The sequence below is a fragment of the Ylistrum balloti genome, unplaced genomic scaffold (genome assembly GCF_031769215.1).
Source record: "Ylistrum balloti isolate Yb309-2 unplaced genomic scaffold, AGI_CSIRO_Ybal_v1 Utg369782, whole genome shotgun sequence".
Classification (NCBI taxonomy): domain Eukaryota; kingdom Metazoa; phylum Mollusca; class Bivalvia; order Pectinida; family Pectinidae; genus Ylistrum; species Ylistrum balloti.
Genome location: NW_026781970.1, coordinates 911,045 through 917,327, shown reverse-complemented (window position 1 = coordinate 917,327; position 6,283 = coordinate 911,045).

The window sequence follows — 6,283 nt, the reverse complement described above, 5'->3', positions numbered from 1 at the left end:
TCTCTCTGTCAACCAAGTAGAGTTTCGTTAGAAGTGGAATAAAACGATTTTATATATTGCCGACTGTATATACCAGTTCTTCAGTAAATAAAGCATATTGCTCAAATCAAAATTTGCATCTATCCTGAAAGACTCAATTGAAAGAACACATGCTGCATTTCAGGAACAATAATTATAATGAACTGGATTAATTAGTCTCATTCACTATATTCCATTTTAATATCCGCTGAAATAATTTTAAGAAATCGAATAGAGTATTTCAATCTTGCTTGCGTATGTATAAAACTCACTGTTCAAATATGTACTTTAAAAACACTATGAAACCTAAATCAGAAAATTGTAATCATAAAAATATGGTTTAAGAAGAGTTTATGTTATATTTGTCTTCTTCAGAACTTACTCTGTTGACTGATGATGTAGTTTAAGGGAATATATGACGAAGGTTGAACAAAAGACGATCAAGGACATTCAACAAAAAGTTTGAATTAAGGCATCGTGTGAATTGCCGCAATTTCATCCTTTCGGGTCTCGTTTTGATGAACATGACCTAAATTGAAGTATATTACATGTGCCGTATGTTACTTGGAGTATAATTGAGATATATTTACATTCTTATTGTGTTACAGAAGAAAACTTTCAGATACGGCTTCTAAGCATCAGCAGTCGTACTAAGAACGACAAGACAAAATGAGCGACTGTAAATTTTATCAGTGAAATGAGTTGAATATGATGAATGGAATAGATATTGGATATAGCCATGAAGTTGTTCTACGGAGTACCGTTTCTCCACGGGAAAGTTGTATGGCCGACATTCTGATCTCGCTCGGAATATATGGGTTAGATGTATTCGAATCGCGATAGTCACTAATGCTGGTGGTTTCTTCGTTTTAACTCGGTTCTCTTACTAAGAACGCGGCATTACTGGGACATGACGATTGTCGTCAATGAAGAACAAGAAGCTTACTGATTGTATAATCTTATTCAACCGGTATGTTTCATGTGTCTCCTTGTGATTGTTTCCTTCAATCGTATATTTGACCAAATCTGAGTTTAAATTTATTTTATTTCGACCTTTTTAGTGTTCTTTCATCAGGAATTATAAACGTAACGTTCTTTATCAATGTTTATAAGCAATCAGTCATATTTAGTCACAAAAAATTTTGAACTGAAATTCCTGTGATACAACCGTCTGTAGGATACCTCCGTCCAGACAATTAACTGTGCTTGAAATAGAGGTCAACGATCCCCGATAACAGCTTATTGGTGACATAATCGGTAATAAGTGACACCTGTCGAGAGGTGAATGGTCAATCCGCTCGACATAACTTCGTCTGACACACGAAGCGACCAGTTGATTCTGTAGCATTTAATAAGAATGCTAACAATAGGATTTGAAGTCCTAAACTAAAGCACTCCAATTACTGTGGAACATTTGATATGCGTTGTTATATATTAAAGAGAACAGACATCAGCTAGGATGTCTACGGATGTTTGTATTGAATTACTCTTGTAATCCATTAATGATGTCACTGTTACTTCATCACAGGGACTTTATAAGGAATGTAACTGCAAATTTGTCTCATTAATGAAATATATTAACATATTCCCATGGCCCAACATTATTTAGATATCACATAATCCATTTAGATCGAACTGGTGATAAGCAAATTATTAACACTAATGTCTGACCGCTGTCACCGAAAGTAGCCATGTCGAATAATTATTTTTGTTCAAATTCATTATAGATGGATGAAAGCACATTTTAACTCAATGCATTTCAGTAATATCGAAGTGGTGTTCAATAGAAACACCTTACGTATTTCATTTCAACCTTCAGCTGAGAAGAGGAGATATGATCGGTTTTTGATGTCAGATTATATCTTAAAATAACGACGTGACCATATCACCAACAAAGCATAATTTCGGCAGGTTCTGATGGAGTATCAGGATCAGTAATTTCGGTTGTCTAATCTAGCACTAGTCAGTCCTTGCATCCAGCATCAGCAGCTCTATATCCGCCTCTCATACACTAGTCGCTATGAGAGCGAGCTCGTACACCGTCATGAGGCATATACTGTCAGCGAGCTCGGACGGAGTATACCTGGAAACCATGTTCCGGGACCAGAATTTATTGATCAACTGAACGGATTTCACTTAAAGGTAAGAATCCCATGTCGTAGAACTATTTACAGTGAGCAGAGATAAAATAAGAAAATCAGCGTTAGAGTAAACCAAATTACTGGAATACTTTAGAACAAATTCCTCAAGTTTACTTAATATTGAATTGCAATCGTAAGTGTGCATGCATGTAAACTTTTAGTTCTTTAACAATATTGTTTTCCCTTAACACACAAGAAAAGGAAGATAATCATATTTGTAAACTAGAAACTTTTTAAGATGACATGGTTTCGTTATCGAAATAAATCACTTAATTGTATAGGGTATGTGGTTTTATTTGATTTTTATCTTACTCGGTTGTAAGCCTAGATGTTCTGTTTAGCCATCTCGCCTGCCTTATGTTTAAACAAATGAAAGTTTATCTTGAACGTTAAATTGGCATACAAATCAGTTAAGAATATTAGGAACTGTTAAATTTCTTTATGACTTTTCAAAATTATCTTGATTCAATATTACTATTAAACCAAACAACATCAGTTTTGAAAAGTTTTGAAATGTCTTAGATATCATATCTTTCCCTATGTAAACGAGTATTATGATAATAATATATAACAAAATGTGTTTGAGTGTTATATAAGCAATGCAAAATGACAGAGTAAAAGAAATTAGTATTTAAGTCAAATTTTATGTTGCTTGTTTGATTGAAGTCAGATAACGTGTAACCATTGTAATAACGTCAATTACACTCAATTTTTGTTATAATTATACACATCTCATATGACAGAGGATTGAATGAAGATTATCATTTTTCCATTGTGACGTCATAACCTCATTGTGTCAAAGAAATCACAACGTTAACAAAAGTGTAAATAACGAAATAAGAAACGGAATGTCATAAAAGAAAATACTTGACGACTTTTATTTAAAAAATATTACTGACAGTTAAGCTGAACTAGGTGTACAAGTAACATGAAATCTAATCAAAATTGTATTTCAGTCTTTCCGAAAATGTTGAAAATGTTCTTGTTCAGTGCCCTCTGTATGTGAAATGTAATGAGTAAACTTTTGGCGTTAATTTACTCAAGAATTTGGATAGACCTGACAACATTGCGTATTCATGTTTTTCAATGCCTTATTCACAAGGTAAAAAGGTTTAATAAAGTTGGTTGCTCTTTCTAATAGATAAACTCATTCTGTGTGTTTGAGCCCATTTGGGAGTGGTCAATTAAAACGCATGACTGAAACTTACTGCCTGATTACATAAATGCTATGCTAGCATTATGTAGGCATTTGAAAATATCCTTCATAAAGATAGATTATGTAGTACTGTTTATTGGCCGTCATTCGGTATCGGTTTGTCAGGAGGATAATGCATGATTGTGTATTGATTGTCAAAGCGTAACATAAGCTTGCTTATGTAAAATGATAAAATATAGGATAATAGACATGACACTCTTTTGAATGTCAAAAGTTATACGTTATACAATATCAATACTTAAAATCAAGCCCTTGAGTTAACACCTTCTACCTTTATCATAACAAATTTGTGCCTAATCTACTAATTAGTAATTATATGTACAAGAGAATAGCATAACTGTACAAAGGAAACTTTAACATATACTACAGAAGTGAACACTTCTTCAGTCTATCTGTGTCACCATACGATAGTAATACTGATGATCTGTATTGTAATCTGTCTGTGTCACCATACGATAGTAATACTGATGATCTGTATTGTAATCTGTCTGTGTCACCATACGATAGTAATACTGATGATCTGTATTGTAATCTGTCTGTCTGTGTCACCATACGATAGTAATACTGATGATGTGTATTGTAATCTGTCTGTGTCACCATACGATAGTAATACTGATGATCTGTATTACATTAGCGGTTAGCAATACTGCATTAGCATTAATTGTTTCTTATTCCAAATGTAGTCTGTAGTTATAATCATTCTAGAAAAACATTCCGAAGCTTTTCATCGGTATGTAGAATTACCAGAGACACATCTTATGGTCAGACAACCAGTCATTACTTTGTAGGCAATGGGCTACGACAAACTATGTAAAATAGCAAGGATACATTTGTATTGGCGGTACGTTGGTCACTTACCTTTGGCAGACTTACGTGTATAACGTTGGATATCAATATCAACACACGACAAGGAAAAATTAACTGAACTAATGCTGTAGATATCTGTGCTAATGAAGTCAACAACACATTTCAATGAAGGTAATATATGTACTAGAGGAGTTATTACCTGTGTAAGATAAGTCTGTACTTTTTTCTACAGATGTAAATAATGTGGTACTGAAACCGAACGTTAGAAACAGAAACTTTTACAAAACTGTGAAACAACCTATAAACCAATATAAGCAGATGTCTTTTTTTTAATTTGTCAAACATATCAATCGTATATACATACCAGTATTTAAAATAAATGGCATGATAGACTTTTACATCTGTCACTGCCCTCGATCTTTTACTGTCACATGAAAAACGTCACCTGCTAACAAATAATTCACTTACAGAGGTCTCGGGAGATGATGATCGATAGAGATCAAGGGAAGTTAAGTGTCGTCATAATGAGTTTTAGGGAAAATATTCATTTCATTAAGCGATATGAAGTAAGATATGTCCTCGAAGGACACAACAGCTGTAGAGTGCAGTAAATTTTTCATTTCATTTTTCTGCTCTTTTATTTCTTAATTTGTTTTAGATGGTTCTATTCATTTGTGTATCTTTTGTTTCATTTCGAGTTGCAAGTTTTAGACACTTCTGATTAAGTGTCAGTCCCAACGTTTTCCTTAACCTGCATGCCACGTTTCCATTCAAAAAACATCAAGGGAAAATACCAAAATATCAACATAATCATAATTCAAATCAAAATTCCATAAGACTAGGGCAAAATATGAACAAAAGAAAGATTTACATCCAAGCTACTGAAAATGTACAGGGAGAATAAGATAAGGTGTATCGGAAGAGTAAGCTTATTCTGCTTCATCGACAACACCCGTCATGTAAACCTTGGTCAATCAAATTAAGTAATGTCACGTTCACAAATGAGAGCAATGTATACAACAACGTAACCAACAAGCAATATCACGTGCATCAAATACGTCAAGTTTCATGTCGCACAAAGAAATAGAATATTTCTCAACGAGAACAGTATGGCGACTGGGACATGTAAATACCATAGGTAAGAGTGGCAAATAGTTGCACATTTAAGAATAATGATAGTCTGCTGTGACTACCTACTACCCTTTGGTTACTGTTAACTAGTGACTAAAATTAACTGACAGTCTGCTGTGACTAGCGTTAAACCTTTGGTTATTGTTAACTAGTGACTAACATTTACTGATAGTCTGCTGTGACTACCTACTACCCTTTGGTTACTGTTAACTAGTGACTAACATTTACTGATAGTCTGTTGTGACTACCGTTTACCCTTGGTTACTGTTAACTAGTGTATAACATTAACTGACAGTCTGCTGTGACTACCGTTTACCCTTTGGTTACTGTTAACTAGTGACTAACATTTACTGATAGTCTGTTGTGACTACCGTTTACCCTTTGGTTACTGTTAACTAGTGACTAACATTTACTGATAGTCTGTTGTGACTACCGTTTACCCTTTGGTTACTGTTAACTAGTGACTAACATTTACTGATAGTCTGCTGTGACTACCTACTACCCTTTGGTTACTGTTAACTAGTGACTAACATTTACTGATAGTCTGTTGTGACTACCGTTTACCCTTTGGTTACTGTTAACTAGTGACTAACATTTACTGACAGTCTGTTGTGACTACCGTTTACCCTTTGGTTACTGTTAACTAGTGACTAACATTTACTGATAGTCTGCTGTGACTACCTACTACCCTTTGGTTACTGTTAACTAGTGACTAACATTTACTGATAATCTGCTGTGACTAGCGTTAAACCTTTGGTTACTGTTAACTAGTGACTAACATTTACTGATAGTCTGCTGTGACTACCGTTTACCCTTTGGTTACTGTTAACTAGTGACTAACATTTACTGATAGTCTGCTGTGACTACCGTTTACCCTTTGGTTACTGTTAACTAGTGACTAACATTTACTGATAGTCTGCTGTGACTACCGTTTACCCTTTGGTTACTGTTAACTAGTGACTAACATTTA